The 24,860-nt window shown below is 38.1% G+C and overlaps 1 long non-coding RNA gene across 1 annotated transcript; it reads left to right on the top strand.

Moving 5' to 3' along the window:
• Positions 1 to 863: 863 nt before the first annotated feature.
• LOC148878837 (uncharacterized) lies at positions 864 to 7,939 on the top strand. Its single transcript, XR_016104026.1, has 2 exons — positions 864 to 2,054; positions 3,048 to 7,939. It is a non-coding gene; the product is annotated as an uncharacterized LOC148878837 (long non-coding RNA).
• Positions 7,940 to 24,860: the final 16,921 nt, after the last annotated feature.

Raw genomic sequence — 24,860 nt, 5'->3', positions numbered from 1 at the left:
GATTCCATTAAGACCGCTTTCGTTAGCCTAAACACTTAAGAACCTAGATTTACTTGATCTTGATACATCTAAACTGATCAAACTGCACCATTAAACTCTGGATACATAAAAAATACTTGCCTATAAAGTTTTAACTCTAGATTCCCTCATTTGCCCATTAATCAAACAAAGATTTCATTTCAAAATATCCCATTGACCTAAATGTCTACGATCTTTACACCCCCCCAACCAATCAGACCTCACCATCATTTCCCGTAGACCTCCAAATATTCACATATGAAATTTAAGCCCAAAACACCTCCATTTACCCTCAATTATACTTAGATTCCATTTAAGGGCATCAGATTAATTGAATTCCAACTCCGCCCGATCCGGACCCATTTGGCCCAATCTAACCTCAAAAATCACCTCTGACTGCCCAAAAACCCTATCCTGTGAAATTTCACCCAAAAGGGCCTTTGTTTGCCCCCTCAATCACACATAGATTCCGTTTCAAGGCTCCGAATTAGTTGAATTGAGCACTTTCCAAATCTGTCCTATATAGGTCCATCCAAACATACCCTCATTTACCCTTTTATATAAAAAGATTCCATTTCGACCAATCTCACTAGCCCGCACATTCATGACCCCACTCCATGGTCAAACCCATCTCAACCCTCCATTTTATGGCCCCAAAATCCCCACCATTGAACTGAAGACCCGATTTCACCCTCATCGACCCGGTTGTGCCCTCCTAAAACCGGTTTGACCCATTTTCTGAAAATTATCAAAATACCCCTAATTTTCTTTGAAATTACAAAATTACCCCTTCCTCTTTATAAAAGCCAATCTGAGCTCTGTCTCACTGTAGCCCATCCCCTTCCTCACGACAGAGAGCTGCGACAACCCCCAACTGGCGATACCCGAACAGCGGCGGTAATCATCTCCGGCCTCCCTCTCCCCCTTCTTTCCTCTTTCTTCTTCTTTTTTCCTACTCCTCCTCCTCCTTCTTTTTCTTCTTCTTTCCTCCTCCTCCTCCTCCTTCTTCTTCTTCTTCTTCTTCTTCCCCCAGTTTTTCCTACTCCCTCTTCCTTCTCACTGTAGCCCATCCCCTTTCTCACGACAGAGAGCTGCGACAACCCCAAACTGGCGATACCCGAACAGCGGCGGTAATCATCTCCGGCCTCCCTCTCCCTCTCCCTCTCTTCCTTCTTTCCTCTTTCTTTTTCTTTTTCCTCCTCCTCCTCCTCCTCCTCCTCCTTCTTCTTCTTCTTCCCCCAGTTTTTCCTACTCCCTCTTCCTTCTCACTGTAGTCCATCCCCTTCCTCACGACAGAGAGCCGCGACAACCCCCAACTGGTGATACCCGAACAGCGGCGGTAATCATCTCCGGCCTCCCTCTCCCTCTCCCTCTCTTCCTTCTTTCCTCTTTCTTCTTCTTTTTTCCTCCTCTTCCTCCTCCTCCTCCTTCTTCTTCTTCCCCCAGTTTTTTTCTCTCCCTCCATTTCGTCACCTCCGTTGCAAGTTGCAACGGCGGTAGATCAGACCGTCTCGCTCGTTCTCTCTCTCTCTCTGTATCTCCTTCTTCTCTTTCCTCTTCTACCTCCTTCCCCTCCTTTCTTCTCCTTCCCCTGTCGGCGTCCATTTTCGGATCGCTTTCAATCACTGTTCTCCGTTTCAGGCTAAACTCCAGACCAATCTCGCAGCCAAGGATCGGGGGACCCTTTTGGTTCTTTTCCCCGGTTGAACAGAGTTCCTAACCATAGTAGCAGTTCAGGTGTCCCGACCCCTTCTTGATTCTGAACTCAATCTATACCATACCAAGCAACGGCGCTCTCTGTTAGCTCCCGGTTGTAAGCCCGTACAGTCCTACTGTCAAGATAAAGAAGACCGTCGCAACTGCCGAGGAGGTGTATCCGGTTAGAAAGACCAAATCCGAGAGTGTAGTCTGCTTCATATTTCTCAGATTGTCGTCGAAGTAGGACATTCCCTATTGCTGCAAGTTATCTCTGATCGGAATAGACTTCCGGTTCCCTTGTGTTGCAGTGTTCAATCTCAGGCAGACACCCAGTCCAGGTAAGTTCCATGTCTTTCTAGGAATTTTCTTTTCTTTCTTTTTTACCGTGAACTATCGGAACCAGAGGAATATCTGGAGCTGGTAATGAAGTTATTACAGAATCAGTTCTTGTAGAACTTCTAGAACCGATCCAGATCTGCTATAGTCACTCCTTTTGCTCTTTTTTCTGATAATACCATGGTGATGCTGAGGTGTAATAGATTCTTTCTCGTAGGATTCAAAACTGTTTATATAATGAACTTGATTGGCATACTGTTTTCTTCAGTTGTTGATGGGTGTAGTAGATATTCGATTATTCTTTGTCTATTATAGATTAGATTGCTGCAATCTTCTTTTTTAAAACTCTGATTTGAGCTTCCAATTTGATGACCTATGCTGTCGAAGAGATTAAACATGGGACCTTATGGGTGTTTGAATTGAAAAATCGGGTGTATATGAATTGAAATGTTTGCCTGAATGGGTCGAGAGGTTTAAGCTTCCTCTCTCGAAGGTGGGGACTCCGATAGAAAAGGGGTGAAATCTTCCACCCTTTTGATCAGGCCCTACGTCCAAAAGGGGATTGATTTGCGAGGAAGAAAACATCCTTTTGAGCTGATGAAGGACGCATGTCTCCGATAAAAAAAGAAAAGAAAGAAGTACTAAATAAATTACGTCTTCTTCGTTAATTTATTTTTGGTTTGATATTTTCTTTATCATTGTTGCTTTTTTAATCATGTATTTGTAATTATGCTCGCTTAAAACATCATGTGGGCCCCACCTATTGGACCCAGGAGAGGGGTGCCTAATCCATTCCCTCTCCCATTCGAGTCTTACCTAAACTGGTTTAGCTGATGCCTTGGACTGGAGTTACTATTGAACCAAAATAACTTTGATATCCTTCTCGGAGGTCCCATCACTTCCATTTCCTAATCTGATGGGTGGCGATTCTATTTTCAACCCAAGTGCCTAGTGAATTGGTTTTTCCAACGCTCACAGACATCTTATTGGTGCAGGCCAAGGACTTGATGGGTGTGAGGTTGAGCTCGGGGAGCACCGACCTCATTAGCATTCGATAGAGTTTGAAGCCTTGGCGAAATGCTACGGTGCTGAACTCCTCTCCCTCCTGTAGATAGCTCGACGAGATCTTGTACTCTTCGCCGGCATGAGCCTTGGTAGCTTGGACCTCGTCAAGAAATTGGACCTCACGTTCAATGAGGTGAGCATCATTCTCTTGAAGATCCTTTTTGAGCTTCTCAACGTGAAGCTCCAACTCCCCAACGTGGTTCTTCTTGCTCATTAGCTCGTCTTCCAACTTGCCGATGACACCAACAGCTCGCTCCACCCAGGACTGATAATCACTTGCCACTGCCTCGACACTGTCAACCTTCACCAGATGCTGCTCAGATTGCTTGACTAGGGAGTGGACCATGGTGTTCATCTACAAAGGAAAAAATAAGCTAAGTACAAAACTACAACTCAACAATAGAACAGTGAGGAGGGTAGAAACTCACCATCATGAGGAAGCGCATGGTCTTGGCGCTAAGCTCGTCGGATCACAACTCTGAGAGGTTGGTAATCTCCTTGGGGAAGATGGCCTCCTTGCTTTTGATTAGGGTGGTCCAAAAGTCCACAATGGTCCGCCTCTCCTCGAGAGCCTCCTCATCCGTTGGAGCCCTGAGATGCAGAAAGCGTGCCTCGAACGTTTGGACCACTTCGATCTCTTGTGAAGGCCTCTCCGCATGATCTTCCCTAACTATGTCGATCACTGGGACTTCTTGGTAGCAATTGGTGTAGTGGGCTCAGGAATGGATGCCCAAGGTGCGTCCCGGTGAGACACCTTCCTCTTCCTCTTCCTCTTCCTCATACTTTGTAGGAGCTTCGGAGTTGTAACGCCTGACATGTCACCTGCACAAGAAGTTCGAGTGTTAGTCAAACTTAACAAGAAGAAAAGAAATCAAACACCAGAACCCGAGACGATGACCTACCTGGAGGACTCAATCCAACCTAGATTGGCTTCTCTTCGGTTGAGAAGTCCTTCAGATCCAACTTGCAGTCCACTAAGTTCCACATCCTGGCCTGCACCTGCTTCGCTCAAGTCCTCCCCGATGTCTTTCACTCCCTCTTTTCAGTGTGTCAAGAAGGGCTACCTACCAGACAACACAAGAAAAAATTATTTGCTTTTCTAGGTTGGGACTTTAGAAGGGAAGCCTTAAAGAAGTTTGTACCCGAGTCGGTAAGACAAGTAGTAACTGACCTTGCCTAGGGTGTTGGCAGGATTTTGTTTGATTTTGGCGGAGGTCGGTGAAGGTCTTGATGTCAAGGGGAAGGTTGAGGTGAAAGAAAAGGGAAATCGTACCGACCAGGGTATGGATAGAGTTTAGGTGCAGTTGATAGAGGCTAACATTGTAATAATTCAATACCTCAAGAATGAAAGGGTGGAACGGAAATCAGAGACCTGCCTTTAGAGCCTCCTTGAAGATGACCTTGTCCGTCCTCGTCATTCTCCCAAGGAAAACCATCGATAGGAAGGGAATAGCCGTAATGGTCTAGGAATTTGTATCGAGCTGCTAGATTATGAATCTCCTTGGCAGACAACTCGGTGGGACCAAAGTGGTCTAGCACTCTAGGCCTAGATGGCCGATGGAAGGATGAAGCCCCTTTGTGGGAACCTTGTTGGTCTTGGACCAAGGCCCTCTCCTCGACCTAATCGGACTAGACCCTTTCCCCACAAGACTCACTACTCGACATAATCAAAGGAATGAAGACACAAGGAAAAGGAATGAGCAAAGGAAGATGACTCACATAAAAGATGGAAAGACTAACCTCGCCGATCGAACTGGCGACACCAACGACAACATGCTCCGCGACCTCCAAACACACCGGAGCTCAAAATGGAATGAAGTAATTGGGTCCCCAAGGGGCCTATTTATAGTTGCCTTAATTGACCATGGACGGTCCAAATCGAATAGAACCAATGGTTCCCAGGGGTATAATTGTTCGTATTCCAAGGTTGAATTCGGTTGAGCATGTTTTTATGTCTGCAAAGTATTGTTTGACGTCCGTGCGTGCCTGTGACGCGACCTCGCCCCTTAACATCAAACAGTTGAGTCATTCAGGTCTAAACTATCAGTTGGACCTTGACTGAACCAAAGATTGGGCTAAACCCATTCATCTCGTTGAGACTTCCGCACCGAGTTGACTACGTCGGGCTTGGAAGTGGGGGGCAATTGATGAGGGATAATTTGTTCCGTCCAATGACTTGATAATACATGGAGCGACATAATGACTTGGTAACACTTCAACATTTTAGGATACCTCAATAGTCATAGTCACCTCGGGTCACTCAGCTAAGACCGGGGCCCAAGCAGCTCGCCACACTCATTAACCTTTCGAGGTTCCACGTAGCCTCAATATAGAAGCAAGCCAATTGTCTCTAATCTCCTTGAGATCACAACACATGTCATTGGATCTTATCTCTACCTTGCCCAAATCGGATGGACCTGGATGAGCCTTATCAACTTAGAGTTCATCTTCAAGTGAGGAACTGACTCTGGGTTAGACGGATCGATGATCTCGAACACGCATCGTGAGCCTCATGATAGCTTGCCTATATAAAGGCTTCGCCTCCAACCTCACGAGGTATGCACGATTTAGCTCTGACATGAAGGGATGAGAGATCCATCGTATGGACGCCCAAATCTTGCAGAATAAAGTGGGCGAATTTCAAAAATTTTTCTCTTCCTTTCAACTGGGAATCGAATTCCCTATTTAGAAAATCATATTTTCAATGATCAATCTTGAACCATAAATTGAATCAGATCTGAACAAAAGCAGTATGAGAGAATTATACCTGATACGGAGAAGTAATATCTCCCAATGGAGGTGTTCATGCTCAAGGAAGGATCAAAAGACTATTCCCACTGAAGATGGCGCAATGTAGGATGGAGTAGAACCAGCGGTGTTTTTCTCCAAGAACCTAGTCCTTCGCAAGAATTAGCAGGATGGCACGCAAGCACAGTTTCCTATCAGTTCCTATCAGTCCCTTCACAAGGAATTGATATCAAGATCGAATATTGATTTCTCTCATTGAACTGGAGATCGAACTGGCAAGGTAGGTGGCAAGAAAGAATTTTGCAGGGTTGCTTAATTCTTTCTTCTATGATTTCAGCTTTAAAGAGGATATGAATATGTGTCTACTAAAGGTTGCCGCCCCTTCCTTTTTTTGTAACCCTAAAGGACCGGCTCTTAATCCAATTAGGAGTTGCTGATCCAAATTATATTTGGATCAGACATCCCTTTAGATGATAAGGATAAGCCATTATCTTATCTGCAGATTAGATCAGCCTTTTCCTAATCTTATTAGGAGGTTTTTAGATCCAAATCACATTTAAATTTGGACTCTCTGAGTGGATAGGGTTAAGACCCTATCCTATCTGCTAATCCATCTCAGAATTCGCCCCATATTTAACTAATTAAATAGTCCAGTTCGAAATGGGCTTTAGGCTCATTAAGTTCCAATACTCACTTAGCCTTCCTAATCGTTGCCCAGTTGGGCTTCCTTATATGGCGTAGGACCCAAGCATTGATCTATACATCAGTCACATGGGTTCAGCCCAGCATTTGTTACAAAGCCTGACCGAATACACTGTTATGGACAGTGCACCCCCTGAAAACCCATCAAATGGGCTTTATGAGCCCAACACTTACCCTAAGTGGTCCTTGGGCCAAGTCACTTTGTAACACCCAGGGACTGTGGGCAGATGCAAGATTAGCCCATTAGGTATTATCCTCAATGGTCTTACACTCAACCTCTCAGCTTATAATGATCATACACTGCCCGACAAGAGATGACCTATTCCTCGGCTGCAAGGAACAGTGTTGCACTCTTTACTTATATGGATGCTGGGAATTAAAACATTTTACAAACATTTTATAAACCATAATATATATACTTTTATATCTCATATAAAATATATTTTGCAAAACAAATTTCAACGATTGAAATCGGCTGTCAGCAGTCTTGGTTTCCATCAGAGAGAGTGCATCCTCGATCATTACCTTTGTCCGACAAAGGTGCTGGTCCTATCACTATGATCACCCACTCAGATCAATTCTCAAACTGTTCCAACATACCCAGGTTTTGACCCCCGCTAAGGATCTCACTGATTGGTACATCAAAGACAACCCAATCCGACACCTAGTGCTGTATCATAATCGAGTTTAGGGGTCGGGTGTAACTTTCCAGTTTTGCCCATTAATCTCAAAGGTGTAGGGCAATGCTGAAAATCTGGTCCGGTTCAAAGGTTCAATTGATCCTACACTGCATGTGCCTAGGGTCTCACCCTGGTAGTTGAGGCAGGCCACCCCAACTAACTTGGTGGCACATCAGTGTCAGCCTTATCATGATAGGTCTCCCTAGACTAACCCACTGGCTGTGAACATTATAAACTAACACGAGTCTCATTAAGTGTCTAGTATAAGAGTATTATACAGAAACATACCAAGGGAACATGAATCAAATATATACTTTTATTCATTTACAATAAATTCATAATGTACATCATTCTGATTGAAGCTAAGGACAGACAAAACTATCCAACATAACATTCTACCATTTTAAAACTATCATTTCTCTCAAACCTCATTCGCTAACTTAAACATTTGAGTGCCCACACCAAATAAAGCACCTTAGATCACTTCAATTCTCTTGCCTTGCAAATCGACCCAACCACGTAGCTAGTTCGACGTTCGAACTACCTTTCAACAGGGAGTGAACAAATCGCGCATCATTAGATACTCTATTAGTTCATCTGAGCCTTGGGGCATGCACTTCATTAATTATTCAATTTGTTAAGTATATATAGGAGAATAGGGAAAAATAAGAGATTTTTGTTTGGTAGAAAAAGAGATTGAGTTTACATATCGAGAGAATTGAAAGCTATTCGAGTTTGAGGCCATCATATCTTCTCTTTTATCATTGTGGGGTCGGATCTTGATCTTGGTTATGTGGCTGGGTCTGAGTGGTCGTTTGGAACCAGAGTCGAGTAAGACGGCTCGACTTGGTCCCTCTACAACAGAGCAAATATTTGTGATTACATTGAGGTGTCACCGGGAGAGACCCTGTAGGGCAAGGCCAACAAGATATTCATGCTTTTTTCCTTAATATCCCCCAACTACTAGACTCTTGATGCTTTTAATGACTCATAAGAGGGGTATTTATAGTGGCCCTCGTTGTCTTTCCCTTGTTTGTCTATTTGTACATGTCGGAGAAGGGGTTGGTGAACATTCTAGCCCTCCCTAGGGTCCCTCATGGACTTAGCCCTTTTCTGAATTGCTTATTCTGATGTGCCATGCCACCTCAGTTTACCCATTAAATGCATGTGAATGGGATGTGACCATGGGTCTCCGCCTTGCACACATTTCTCGGTTCGTCATGCATTCAGGTTCCTGGCGTGAGTGAACCAGTAATTAGGTGGCAGTTTACTCCTTGGCTTCTTTGTCTGGCTTCTGTGTTGATTTAGACTTTCACTCATCATTAATGTGTTGTTAGTTTGACTGACTTGCACTCTATCCATTGTCCCATTGCTCGCCACATGATGCATCATTGGCCCTTCGATGATTGGCTCTAATCGAGTCACGACAATCATATAGTTGTCAACAATTTTCTTGGAAAAAAATAAAGAACCTATTGCACTTAACAGTTTCAATTTCCTAACATTGGTTTGCATGGGGTTCCATGCAAAATTTCGGTATTAGACAATCATTGATACGAAATTCAAGAACATTCTTTTTTTTTTTTTGGTTTTTTTTTGGATTTTGAGAGGGGAAAAAGTTTGTCTATGAGATTTTGACTCACTATTGACTAAGAAATTTATGTTTTTTTTTTTTATTAGATTTATGTGGTGATCAAGGAAAATTTATTTTTCTGGATAAGTGGTATCCATCTCCTAGGTGGGTAGATAACTTTTCCACTTGAGGGAAAAGTTGCCAATACTTGAATGAGACAAAAATGTCCATTTTAATAAAGGATTTTTATGAATAAAATGATCATTGCATTACTTACATGGGAAATAAAAAAACCTGGGTAAATGCACTTACCCAAGTATCTCTTTCCTAGAAAACACATATACCCAAATAAGTAACTTACCGAAAATTGAATGAGGCCTAAGATTGATCTATATTTTTTTTGTAATTAAGGTTTCCATTAAAGATAAAACTGTCAAATGCACAAGGCAACAAACTAAGCACATAACTTAAGTAAAATAAAAACTACAACCTAACAAACCAACTAAACAAATTGAGTTAGGCGGCAAGCAACAGCACAACCCAGACTAGCATGGTTTGGGACATGGCCATATAAAAGAGACGTCCAATGAATATTTGAAGTATGCTCAAAAGACCCCACACATTCTCATCTGCATTGAGTAATATTGTTCAACATTGAGCCTAGTAAAAGACTTTGCATGCTTCCAAAGTAGTAAGAACCTTTCTACAAAATAAAAATTAAATTCAAACTTTGTTAAAGTTGATATCACATGAATGCCGACAGCTCCACGGTTGAGTATATCGATGATATGAAATGAACGTTCCCTACCCTACCTCGTGGGTGGTCCATTACTCATTGCATTATACTTTCGGTGAAAATATGCATGGGAATTTGTCTACTCTAGCCTTCCATTTCTATATGTATACATTTGTACTATATTATGAAGCGATTAGGCCCCATGTCACAGTCCTCTTCTCTCATTCCCCTTTCTCTCTTCTCTCCTTAAATCTCTCTTCTTTCTCCCTTACCTTTATCCATCTCTCCCATTCACTCCCTTTCTCTGTCCTCCTCTTCCCTACCCAGCCTACCCATTAAGCCACCTAGCAAGGGAGTTAGTTATCAAGAAAAGAAGAGATATTTGATTTGATAATATTTAGCTAGGTGGCACCACTATCCCCCCACCTTTCCTTAAATTATCTCTAATTCCTATTTATCTCTAACTGAAATGATCTCTAATTAGGTAGAGAGTTTCTCTCCTAAATTATCTCTAATTTGTATTTATCCTCTCCCACTTTTGATCTATATCTATCTAAGGAAAGTTTGAATTAAAAAAATTTTAAGAATTATTTAAATATTATAATAAAATTATGTAATAACTTTAAAATATTTAGTATAAACATAAAAAACAATATTTTCATGGATTAAGCAATTTAATAAATAAATAATATTTTAAAATTTTAAATGACAATTATTTAAACGTTATTCACATAATAAAAATTTAAAACTAAAAAAGGATTACTTAAATATTTTAATAAAAATGGCTAAATAATTATATAACGTAATTGTTTGGATGGTAGAGAAGTAGCCTGGAGCAACTGCTCATACTCATCATGTAAAACACTCATTATCTCTTGCCCGAAGGCATCTGTAAATGTATGAAGTGTTTGATCGGCTTGCTAAATTTCTTGTCTCATACCACCACCACTAGCCACTACATGATTTGCCCAGGTTGAAGGTGGGCCATGTAGATCATAACAAAAATTGATAGTATATCATTCCATGCCACTGTGTTTTCACCTTCTTAGACCATTGCTATGTCCCCTACCATGGGCTCCCCCTGAATCTTGACTTCCAATATGCCAACCACCACGATTGTACATGGGTCTACCACCACCACCTGGCTAAACTTCCTGAGTTCCTCCCCTACTACCATGACCTCCCCCTCTTGTCACTGCAAAGGTAGACCTATCTGATATGGTGGGGTGTTTCGTAGGCCCAACTAAAATCCTCCGGAGATGGGCAAACACCACTTCAAGAGAGGGAAGGGAAGACTCACCTAGTATCTGTGCTCTCATCGATTCATATTTAGACTTCAATCCTAGTAAAAATTTGGTTGCATCAAGTTGTTCTTTCTACTGTTGTTGAATTTTGACATTATATGTGAAATGGTGATACACATCCAACTCATTCCCAATGTTCCTCAGGCTAGCATAGTACTCTTCAAGACTTTGATTACCCTATTGTAAATTAAAATACTCTTGATAGACATAGTATACTCTAGTAGTATTGTCTTGTCCTGAGTAAAGCTTCTTTTCATGATCCCAAATCTCCTTGGCTGTGTTTAAGAACATGAAATTTAGACTCATCTTATGTTCTATGCTATTCCATAACCAAGTCATAATTTGTGTATCTTCTTATTCTTAATTACTATACTCCGGAGAATCAACTAAGGGTTTATCTTCTCTCACATGCTTCACATTCTTCTTAGCTCTAAGAAAAACTACAATAGATTTATCCCAAGTCACGTAATTCTCTCCATTCAGTTTAATAGTGGTCATCGACACATTCAAATAATAGGGGGAATCATAATAGACTTGTGCTCATTACTGTCTCCCATAGCTGCCATAAAAAAATTCTTTTTTTTTTATTTCTTTTTCTTTTCACACTAATATGTCACCCTACCTTACTAATGAGCACCACACTACACTCCTACGACTGACTATTGCTGAACCATTTATTGTCACAAGTTTTAGCAATAGTAATCACCACTCTTCTCCGGTTTTGACACCACAAAAAATCACCCACATACACTTCACACATGGGATACTAGGTCTGAAACACATCAGAAATTGTTTCCCATTATAATCTCATGCAACCCACCTATCTGAATCACACTAGTTTGACTCAAACCTGTTAGACTAGTAAACCACTGTAAACAACTCTCTTTGATTCATCAATTAGAGGGTTTTCTACCAACCACCACAGCACAACCAATTGGAGGCATTAAAACCTTAGAAGCAAAAAACGACCACTCCTTTTCACCTCTTTTGTCAAACTCCAAGTGACTAAAGAGAAACCTACAAAATGCTAGATTGAGAGGCGCAGAAATCTGGGTAGATCTGAACTAATTTATATTGGCTCTAATACCATGATAAAGTTCAGATCTGTGTATGCTTCAGTTTCAAAATAAAAGACGAAAAGAGAGAAAGAGAATAATAGAAGAGAGAAGAAGAGAAGAGAGGAGAAGAATAGGTAGAAGAAAATTTGGTTCAAACTAGAGAACACACTTCTCTCTAGCTGGCCAAATTTATTTATAGTTTTCTAAATAAGAAGCATAATGACTGTTGTGCCCCCACTTAAGTGTGGGACACATCACTTAAATTAGAACATAATAGTAATTACGTCCAGCACATAACATAAAGTAAAAAGACTTTACTACCCTTCTATAGTTGACTCTAACAATAATATTAAATATTACGTAATAAATTTAAAACAAATAAAATTTAAATAAAAAATTAAATATTTTACATATTATTTAAATATTTAAATAACTAAATATTTTAAATAACAAAATATTTAACATAACTAAATGTTAAATAGTTAAACTAACGAGATTATGTAATAAATTTAAAAAATTTCTTACAAGTAGAAAATTAATTATAGTAGATTTCATAATATTTGAATTAATAATAATTTTATGTTTCATAAAGGTAATAACATAATTATATAATAGTTGTATAAATTATAATTTTATAAATTATTAAATTAAATAAATAATTAACATTTTAAAAATATAAACAATGACATTATTTGAATAACTAAATAATATCATAAATAACTAATTTTAAAATATTTATCTATATTTATGATATGTTTGTATATGCTAAAATTAATATATAGTATATCTCTAGTAATTATTTACTGTATTTATAATAAATATATTTTTAACAATTATGTAGAAATCTATTTTTTGTTTTTTCATTTAACGGAAAATTTTCAATAATTATTGGAGATTAAAATATTATTACTTAAACTTTTAAATTTAATTTATTGTACTTATTGGATTTATTATATTTTTGTTATAATTTATTGATTAATATTTGTTAGAGATTAAACTATTGTTTGATATTATGCTATTTGTTGACTAATTTAATATATTTTTTGTATTTATTGTATTTTCATAATCATTATATTTATTGTATATTTATTAGTTATTCATTATATTTTTATTATAAATTTATTTTCAATAATTGTGTATTTTTGTTATAAATTCTCAATAATTATTGGATATTAAGCTATTGTTATTTATTAGATATTAGACTATTAAATAAGCTAAAATTGGAAGTGTTCGTGGGTCATTTCGGTTCAGATAAAGGCTATTTGGTCAACCAAACCAACTTGATTGGGTTGGGGAGTTGGTCACCCGAAACTAGACCTGTTCACGGGTTGAGTAGCCCAACATGTTGGCCTGGCCCTACCCATTCTAAATTGGGCTTGGACAACGTTTTAAGCCAACAAGCTTAGGCTTGGGCTTTAATATTTTTTGGGCCAAGCTCAGGCTTTCTCAAATAAGCTCATTGCGATGATATTATATATAATAACAAATATAATATATTTTAATAATACATAATATATTATATAATAATTATAATTAATATAATATAAAATATTTGTCTAGATTGGGCTTCAAGCTTGGTCTCAAGATCTAGGCTTGATAGTCAATCTGAGCTTGGGCTTAGGCCTGGTCATTTTCTATTTATAAAGAGGAAAAGCCCGACCCGACCCTACTTGTTTACAGGTCTACCCAAAACTAACTAACCATTAGTAAAAATCGGCCAACTTAGGTTGTATCAGTTTGGTTGATTGGTTCAAAAGGTTTAAACTTAAAAATTTAAATTAAGTTTAAAAAACTACAGTAGTATTATTAAAAATAAATAGATAAATTAAATTTATAATATAAAATATTTTGGACTAAGAAATATGGAATTTCCCACTTTCCCGTATTAAAAATTATATTTAAAATATAAAATATTAATATATATATATATATATATATTTATGGTTAGACCGACTCAAATTTGGTTGGTTTAAAAATGGCCAAACCAAAACTGACCCAACTTGGTCGGGTTGGGAAATTTCTGAGTCGAAGCTAACAAGAAAAATACTAGAAAACTAATCAACTCAATTCAAGTTAGGTCGGGTTGGTTGATTTCATTCGTTTCATCAATTTGATGAACCATCCTAGCTGAAATTAATTATTGTTATTATTGTATTATAAAAATTTATTAAAAAGTGTATATAAAATATAAATAATTATTAATTACTTAAAATTTAAAATATAAAACAATTGTATGCTCTTGTGTGTCTGTATTATTTAGCTTTCGTTTAACAAAACCCATGCATCAAAGGTCTTGCTAGTAAAATATAGGGCTTTTAATCGTTCAGTCCACCCCTAGGGTGGAGCTAAGATTTCTAGGGGTGGACTGAATCTTGACCGTGGATTGATGCCAAATCCACAAGCAGGATGCGGTTTATAGGGGGCTACTAGTAGATTAGGAGGTGGTTGTAATTTCTGATTTGTGTGAGAGGGTACAATCTACTTATCCCTAAAATATATAACAGCTATTGAGCGGTTAGTCCCATGGTATGGTGGAATTAAAAAAAATGGTTTATCAACATTGTTCAGAACATAAAATGTGCATCCCGAGGATGAAGCCCAGGTTCAGATGTTCAGGAACTCGCACGCACATATGTCCTTTCAAGCCAAACAAGCCAAATCTCATTTAGCCAACTAAATGTCTAGAATACAACAAAGGCGGTCAACGAACCAAGGTTTCCTATTCAACCGTTTTATCCGTACTCTACCCGTGGTGGATAGTAGCCACACATCTCACAATTCAAGATGACGATGTATGGCTGTAATTCATCATTGATATAGAGTAGTCATGCCCTCGTTGAGGACTAGGGGTGTAAACCGATCAAATTCAAATGGAATAAGGCAATGTCCAAATTTGAATCCAATTAGAAAATATGATATCTTTGATGCATATTGAAAATTAGTATTCAAATTCGAATTTGAATTTGAATTTGATTAAATATTTGAACATTCGATTTGATTCGAATTCAACCAATTAATTATTTTAGGTAATTAATATATATAGAAAATAAATATTGTATTTATATAAAACATAAATATATAAATTATTTATATAATTAAATTATTATATATACATATGTTATAAAACATTTATGTTTTATATATTATATATAAGAATTAAATAATCAGTTGAATTCAGATATTTATTGAATCGAATCAGGTCATATCCCAATTTGAATCCAATTAACTATTCGATATTAGTAGGATTCCGAATTCGATTGATCAGATATTTGAATTATTTAAATTTGATTCAATTAATGTCAAATCTTGAATTCGAAATCAAATTTTTGAATGTCGTTGACACCGGTAGGCATGAGAAATACACTCATGGGGCTCCGAATTACCAAGAACCAGAGGAGCGAGGTTGCGGGCAACTCTATTGTAAATTTGTAATTAGCCCGATTCATATGTAAGATCAACATAGGGTTGCAATTTGCAAATAAGTGGGATCAAATTCTTTTCAAATCAAAAGAACTAGATTTGGATTCCTCTTTTGATCCTAACAAATCAAATGGCATCCAATAAGTCGATCCGGTTACTTAAAAAAATTGGATTCAAATATATCCTGGTCCAATTTGTCATGACTCAATCCGATTCATTAGTTATAAAATATTATATATATTATATTATATATTATAATATATTATTTATATTATATCATCAAGTTATTTTTCTATGAATTGGATATCCAATAAAATATTTGAATTTAAATTCAAATCATAATCTCAGAAATCAACGGATTCTTATTGAATTTGGATTTGTCGGTTTTATTGATCAAATATGCCATTTACCAAGTCATCCAATCTATTTGCACCCCAATTTCAAAGTTAACGCTGCGTTCAGTTGCAGTAGAAATGAATTTGCACTGATGCAAAATTATGGCAATGCAAATGATTTAGGTGTAAATTATGATTAATTTTTGTTTTAAATTTTACTTATTTTATTTGATTGCAATATAAATAAAGTAAAATAAGATCAGAAATAAAATGAAGTAAAGCCTAAAATAAATTAAACCAAAATTTGCATTTTTTTTCTTTTGCATTCCCAAGCATCTTTTATATGTACATATAAAGGGAAAGGGGTGGTGTCCCCTTTTAACAAATTGTCATGGAGCTAGTCGTTGGGGCCCCGTGCAGCACTCGAATGTGACAAATAAGCTTAAGCAACAAGCAACAACACAAGAAAAGACAACAAAGATGGCACACAAATTAGACAAAAGGCAATTTGTAATGCATTAATGGATGACAAGCATAAGTACACAATTCAGTGTCGAGGGGATCTCATGCTTAACCTTTACATGTTCTTGATTCACTTGACTATCTACCTCCCCTCAAAGAGTGCGTTAAGCTTTTGGGGGAATGACATAAAGATACATCAAAATGATGAAAAATCATACTAGGTAATTATAAGAATGCCATTGGCAACCCCCCATACAAAAATACATGCATAGCCCACCCATGACACAGACTTGGACACTAGAGTGGTGGTTGTAGGCACGATGGATGGCACTTGATGGCGCGGCGAAGAGAAAACTTGTGACAGTCTCCCCCACTCAATTCAGTTTTCGTCCTCGAAGACTAGCTTTTGCTTGATGCTTAGATCTTTTGTTGATGAAGGAGGGTTCTTTAGCTGCTCCACGAAGTTTATCTCTTCCAAGGCCTGGGCATGATGATGGGTGGAAGTCTTTAGGGTGTTCTGGATGGTGGGAAAACCTATGGCTAGTCCCTACGCTAAGTCCTTGCCTGACTGCTTCAAGGTAGGATTTTGGTTGTTTTGCTTTGGTGTTAAGAAGGTTTTTTGGCCAGAGCTAGGTCAAAATGAAAATTTGAATTTTTCGGGCATTGTTCCCCTGATGATTTTTTCCCAAGGGTTGCTCCTCACAAGGCTCCTATGAGGGTTGGTTTGATCATTGTAGTGGCAGACATGGTACCTAAGTGGATTTGGTGGTACTTGCTCTCCCCGATGATGGTCATAGTGGAACTGGTTGTGGCTGGAGATGGCTTTGGATCTTTCAGGAGTCTTCTGTGTTGTTGGCTAGTGGCGCTGACATTGGTGCCGTTGTTGATGTTGATGTTGGCGCTAGTGCTATTGCTGACATTGGTACTGGCACTGGTGCTGATGTTGGAACGACTTTGGGGGAGACTTCTTCCTGGTGATGACTTCCCAACCCGTCCTAGTGTTGATGTTAGATGATTGAGATGGGGTCCTCCTTGTAGGCGCGGTGCTAGCTTCGTGGGTATCTACTTCTTGATAGTATTGCAAGGCCGACAGCTGTTTCCCATGTACCTTCAAGGCTGTTGTCACTGGAATCATGCAAGGAGAACGCTCATCCAAGATGAGCAGACTGTCTATGTGTGGCATGAGCGCCATTTCCGCCTGTGCAAGAAACTCCATTCCCAAGACAACCTGAAAATCATCGAAAAGTAGTACAAATAGATTGATGGGTCTTTTCCATGACCCAACTTGGAGATCTACCCCACGAGCCATGCCTTCTACTGCCTTGGCCCCTGAGATGACAACCTTGATCCACCCTTTCTGTTTGGTGGTGGTCAAGCCGAGTCGCTTTGCCTCCACAAGCGAGATGAAGTTATGGGTGGCCCAAGTGTCCACCAAGGCTTGGGTCGGCCTCCCGCCAAGGGTGATGTTTACATATTTCATCCCCTTGTGGGCTTTGGTGGGCCGCTTGGATGTGGCCTCTTTCTTAACCATGGCATTGATGAGTTGGAGGGCGCTTATTCTTGGCACCGCTGTGGATTTCTCCTCATCACTCTTTTCACTGTCGCTAAGTTTGGCGATGAGGGAAGTGAGTTTCTTCAATGTTGGACAGTCACTCGTCCAATGATTCCCATTGCAAAGGTAACAAGGCGCAGGAGGAGTAGTTGGTCTCCTAGTGAACCAGTGGCCCTCATAGCTTGGGCCTCCTTGTGGCTTCTTCCCTTGTTGGTAATTGTTGGGCCTGTTAGTGGGCACTGGTTTCTCCTGTGTAGAGGTTGATTTCTGATCTCCCCCACTCAAGCTATTGGTACACAGGCCATGTGGTTGGTGGTCTTCCTCTTCTGACTTCCTTAGATCAACTAGTTGCTTGGCCACCGCCATGGTTGTTGCTAAGTCCTTCACCCCACACCGTTGTAGTTCGAGTTCCACCCATGGTTTGAAACCATCCATGAAGTTGAACAAAAGGTCTTTGTTAGACATGTCGGAGATCTCAAGGGTCAGGGCTGAGAACTCTTGGACATAGTCATGCAATGAGTCTTGGTGCTTCAAGTTCATCAACTTTCTTTGTGCCAAGTACTCGACATTTTCGGGGAAGAACTGTCGCTTGATCTCTCTCTTGAAATCGGCCCAGGTGTTGAGGGTCTGAGTGCCACGTTCAATGTCCTTGCAACATCTACGCCGCCATAACATTGCAATATCATTTAAATACATGGTGGCTATACGTACCTGAGTTTGACTATCATGGATGCCAGTTGCGGAGAAGTATTGATCAAGTTGCCACAAGAAGTTTTCAAGCTCCCAAGCATCACGAGCACCGAAGTATGGAGTTGGTTGGCGCACCTTGATGTGAGTGGATGGAGCAGGTGAAGGGCTGGTGGAATTGGCCATAGCTCTTTTCATGAGTGTCAGCTCAGCCCTCATCTCATCCATCATGCCTTGAAGGCTGCTTTGGGAAGAGCTGGCTTGTGATTGTTGCACAGTGTTTTGGACGTCTCGGAGGGCTCCGTTAAAGCGGCTCTCCAGCTCCACCACAACATTCTCTACCGTCTCCATGTTGAGATGGAGTTTGTCGACCCGGTCTCGAGTCTCACCTACTGTTGCCTCGCAGTGTAGGATGTGCATGTCCATGCTACCTAGTTGGTTGACAGATTTGTCACGCTTGCTAGCTTTAGTTGTGCGGCCCTTTGGGGCTTGTGTCGTAGCAGGATCGTCGTGTGGAGACTCGTTGGTGTCGTGGGCTTGGTGCAGCCCGTGTAGCATGTCACAGACAATGTCACGGTTGCTCTTCATTGTGCTGAAGTAGGGGCGAAGACAGGGTCCAATGTGTGTGTAGGAGCTCTTGCTCTAATACCAACTGTCACGGGGCTAGTCGTTGGGGCCCCGTGCGGCACTTGAATGCGACGAGTAAGCCTAAGTAACAAGCAACAAGACAATAAAATGCAACAAAGATGGCACACAAATTAGACAAAAGGCAACTTGTATTGCATTAATGGATGACAAGCATAAACACACAGTTCATTGTCGATGAAATCTCATGCTTAACCTTTACATGCTCTTGATTCACTCAACTACCTACCTCCCCTCAAAGAGTACGTTAAGCTTTTGGGGGAGTGACATAAAGATACATCAATAGGATGAAAAGTCATACTAGGTAATTATAAGAATGCTATTGGCAATCCCCCATACAGAAATACATGCATAGCCCACCCATGACGCACATTTGAATACTAGAGTGGCGGCTGTAGGCACGATGGATGTTACTTGATGGCACGACGAAGAGAACACTTGCGGCAAAATGGCAGCACAGCCATAATCCTACTTCGTTGTAGTGTATTGTGATTTGAATGAGACGGGATCTGCTCCTCACAAATGGGCGCCTCATAGGAACATCCGCCATGCATTGGCAACACCTCCCGTGAATAATAACCAATAAGCATGGGAGATGTTCCCAATGCATGATGCGTGTGAGGTGCCAGGTGTGAGGAGCAGATCTGGTCTTGGTTTGAATTTTCATTTGGCCATTTTCATCCTTCGTGCTTTTACTATTTTACCCTTTTCATATAACAACCATTTTCATTGTTTTTTTCGGTTAAAACTTTTATTAAGTTCTTTTCCGCATAATAAACAACTCTATCTTGAAAGGGGTGGTCTCCCCTTTCGCCAAATGGCAGTACGGCCACAATCCTACTTCGTTGTAGTGTATTGTGACTTGAATTTTCGTTTTGCCATTTTCATCTTTCATGCTTTTACTATTTTTCCCTTTTCATATAACAGCCATTTTTTGTTATTTTTTTTCAGTTAAAACTTTTATTAATTTCTTTTCCGTATAATAAACAACTCTGTCTTAGAATTAACCACTCATCCATATCTAACAGTTGAAACTTAAAAGCGCATTTTGTGGGGCATCTCGGTGTGAACAGTTGGATTACAACTCAAGGAATCTTATATATCTTATATATATAAGAAGAAAAAGAAATAAGAAAGAAATAGATACATACCTGCGCTCCAAACCCTTGTTAATGGAACCTAAAGGTTTTTAAAATTGATTCGGACAAAGAACTGGTTAGGGGTTGGACTCCCGGGTAAAATGCCAATCATTCGAATCAAATGAACGGTCTCATTCTGACAAAAAAAATTAAAAAATTTAAAAATAAAAACCGGCCAAACCGTTGAACGGTTCAAATGCCCAGGCCAGTGGTTTACTGACCAAATTAATGGTTTTGGGGGAAATAATGGTTCTGGGGTAAAATGGAACCAGTCACCTGACCGATTACCAGTTTTTCCAGTCCGGTTCAGTGTGAAACTATGAATGAAATGGGTAAAGGTAAACTTGTCTCAATAACGCATCATATGGCTTGAGCCCAAGCTCGACTTGATAATGTATTATATTAATAAAAATATATTTTATATAACAACTTTTAATTGAATTAAAAAGAAAAAATCATTTTTTTTCCAAATTTCTAGTTAGGCTTAGACTCGGGCCCGGGCTTCGGGCTCTATATTCGAACCGGGCTCGGGCTCGGGCCTACACATTTTCTGTTAATGTAAAGGCAAAGCCCAATCCATCCCAGCCCATGCACAGGTCTAGTTATAGGTAAATGCAACAAGCTACCAACACTTTAAAATAGTCAATGAAAGTTTATGATAAAAAAAAATGTGCCCTACAAGTTCCAATCCATGAAAGTTTATGATAAAAAAAATGTGCCCTACAAGTTCCAACCCACCTAATAGAAGTTGTTGTCAAAATCTTGTGGTTTAAGTTTGAAGAATCATGTTATAATTGTCTGAAAAACGTGGTTTCTTGTTTCAATTCCTTTTTTTTTTTTCTGTTTTTCATGAACCATCTACACAGGCACAAATACATTTTGAATTCTTACCAGATGGTATTTAAAGCTAGAATTTGGGTTTCAAAACCATTAAAAGATCAATTTCAGATTATTGATAAAGAAAACTAAGAGGATCAATTCCAGAATACATAGTTCCTAGAAAGAGGAGTAACATTGTTTATGCATTTATCCATTTATTATATTTTCGTGACATGAAATATAAATGGCATTAACAGGTATTTTTCTATTTCTTTTTTTTTTCTTCATTATTCACTATCTATCAGCCCGTGTTGATTATGGGCGCTCCTCGTTAATTTATACTAATACAAATAAGATTGCATTACAACACCGTTTAATTTTTTGAAATTAGATTTTTTGAAATAACAACACCGTTTAATTTTTTCACACATGTGAATGGGATACTTGTGCAAATTATGCGTGTTTCAATTTGATTGGTAGTCACCCCGACACACACCAAATCGAGTGAAGGAGATCCGGACTCCCATACGAAGCTCTAAATTAAAACATGTCCAAAAGAGAGATCAAAACATCACACCCCATGCACATAACTCCATATGAAATCTATACTACAAACTTTTGAATTTAAACCTCCCCAAATAAATTAAACAGGATTTTGTTATGATAATTTTTTTAAAAGAAAAAGCAGTTTTTGTTAAGGATTATAGCGCCGCCATATCATTTTAAAAATATCTATACTATTCCTGTATAAAATAAATGCTTTTTCACCAAATGCTTATAAGTGCTTATTAGAATAAGCACTTGTTTTTCAAATAAGCAATCCCAAATTTGGCCTTAGTAAGATTTGGTTTAGCAACTAACATGAGGGTCAATCCAACTAATTCATATAGCTATAGTTCTATACAATCATTTCCATTTCAGGTTAATATATATTTACCCATTTAAATACTAATGAGGGTCAACTCAATCACCTGTACGAGTGACCTTTTTGACTGTTTTTAAAGTATTAAACCACTTAGTTAATTAATGATAATATAACTAAGTCATTAAATACATAATTCTTTAATTAGTTAACTTCAAAAATAAATAAGTTTAACTCAATTTATTTCATTAACTTACTTAAAGTCATTACCTTAATTAATTAACTTCATTGGCTTAATTAAATTAAATTAATTAGCTAACCTATACATGGTTATTTAGTCAGTTACTTTAATATAGTTAGCTTACATTTATTAATTAAGGTAGAAAACTATTAACTAAATTTCTTAATTACATTAATTAACTTAGAAAGTTTAGTTATCTTAGAAAATATTATATTATTAAAATGATTAATTAAATAATAAGATATTTATATAATTAGTTAACTAATTAATTAATAACATTATAAATTAGCTAACTAATTAAACTAACAACATAATAAAATTTACTTTAATAATTTATTAGTAATACAATTTTTATTTAAAAAAATTAATACAAATTAATACATGTTTATTAATATAGCAACAAGAAAAGTAAGAAAATTTTCATTTCAAAATTAAATCTTATAATTTGATATCCATTTAAGTTTCATTAAAAGAATACAATGATACTACAAATTTATTGATAAAATTAAAAAAAATAACAAAATTATTAGTTTTGAACATAATTATTATTAATTTAAATCCCCTAATCCATCTAAAAATAACAAAAATTAACATTAAATGAAAATTTAGTTAAAGTTCAAACAATTTAATAAAAATAAAAACTTATACAATTAGGAATGTCACAATGCTCTTTCTTGGAGTGCAACTTGGGTGGGTTGGGTCAGATCGGATTGACAAACCCAAGCCCAACCCTAAGCCTCAAACCATGAGCACAAGCATGGTCCAACTCAAAGTTAAGCTTGAGTTTACCAACCAAGGCCCAACTTTAGCTTAATCCAACATCTTCAAGCTGGGCTTGGACTTTGGCATGTTGAGCTTTGTAGCCAAATTCCAAGTATAATATATTGATAATATGTAGATATGTATATTATAAAATGTTGGGCAGGTTCAAATTGAGTTGAATCAAACTCAAGCAATCTAGGGCCTCAACCCAAGCCCAACCTGAGTTTAGGTCAAGCCTGAATTTCTTTGCCCAAGCTCTACTTGAAGTATGAAAATTCAAGCCCAACCTATGCAAAGGCTTTGGTTGAGCTAGATTAGGCTTAGGTTGGGCCCACCTAAGTTGCATCCCTTAGGTTGAGTCCCATTAGTATATTTTCTATAACAAGCAATAGAAGAGCACTAGTCAGAACCCGTGCGATGCACAAGATTTTTTAACTGAATTGCAAATTAAAGTTAATGGGATTTTAAAGAGCCATAGATACTTATAAACACCTTACCACAAAATTTCATTACAGATATCCCCCATTTAACCATTTATCACACTAAGATTTTAATTTGGGCTATCTCATTGGCCAAGATATTCATTTCTTAAATGCCCTTGAAAATACCATTTATGGATCAATCAAACCCCACCAAATGATACAAGAGACCAATACCTCTAGAAACCCTATTGTCAACACTTGATTTTTGCTCTGTTCACCGTTGAAACCTCAATTTACCCCAAACACTCGATCAAACCGTTATAATCCTTCCAAAGTATCTAAGAATCCTTAAACACCATCACCAGATCTAGGACCTTCTAGAATATATATCCTTAAAATTTCAAACCAATATTTCCCTCTCTGTATTCTTTTATCAAAGCAAGATTCCCTTTCAAACCCTTTCGTTAGCCTGAAGCACCCACAACCTAATTCTCCTTGATCCTAATACCGCTAAATCAATTAGACTATACAATTGAACCCTAGACACACCAAAAACATCTATCCATAAATTTTCAACCTAAAATTCCCCCATTTGCCCCATCATCGAACAAATATTCCATATTGGATTCTCTCACTGATCCAAATTTTCGTGATTTTGGCCCTCCAAAATCAATCAGATGTTTCCATAAGATCATAGACACCCTAAAAACTCTACCCACAAAAGTTCAGCCCAAAATACCTTTGTTTGCCTTCAATTACACCAAGATTCTATTTCAAAGCTTCGTATTGGCTGGATCAAGTCCTTTTCAAATCCCCCGATTTTGACATAATTAAGCCAATCTAACCCTACCGGTCAACCCATAATGCTCAAAAACACCACCCTTCCAAATTTCAACAAAAAAATTCCCTCATTTTTCCCTCCATCACACCAAGATTCTGTTTCAAAGTTAGTAAATTAATCGAATCACTACCCCTCTAGATCTGCCTAGTCCGAGATTATTTAGGCCAATCTAACCCCACCAATTGATTCAAAATGCCTAAAAACCCCACCCTATAAAATTTTAGTAAAAAATGCCCTTGTTTGCCCTCCATATGAAATGGCCTGTACATGCAAAATCACTATATATACTCAAATCTATCTCTACCCTTCATTTTTTAACCCAAAATACCCACCATTAGATTACAATTTTGTTCTCACCTCCTTAGACCCGAATAGACTAAAATACCCCCAAGCTTACCAAAATTACCAAAATACCTCCTATTATAAGCCCCATTTTTAACCTGAAACTGCACCGACCTTATTCTGTCCCTTATTTTTGTTTGTCCTCAGCATCTTGCCCTTGTTCGTATTACAAGCATTTCTTATTTTCTTCTTCAATGTTTATTGGTATGCAGGGAAAAGGATAATAAAATAAACATGTATTAGTACAAAAATCCTTATTATCATACACAATTAATTTCTTTAAAAAAAGAAAGAACAAATCTCATGAACATAAACGACTGATTTACTACTCGCATTTAAATGTGCCTGCCGGCTGCAGCTTCAAATGTGGAGATTAAGCTTAGGACTCAAACTGACAAGGGATATTCAATATT

This window comes from Nelumbo lutea, chromosome 1 (assembly GCF_056320005.1).
Source record: "Nelumbo lutea isolate HS-2025 chromosome 1, American lotus-T2T, whole genome shotgun sequence".
NCBI classification, from domain to species: Eukaryota; Viridiplantae; Streptophyta; class Magnoliopsida; order Proteales; family Nelumbonaceae; genus Nelumbo; species Nelumbo lutea.
The sequence above is the reverse complement of the archived record's forward strand: the minus strand, read 5'-3'. Positions and strand labels throughout refer to the sequence as shown.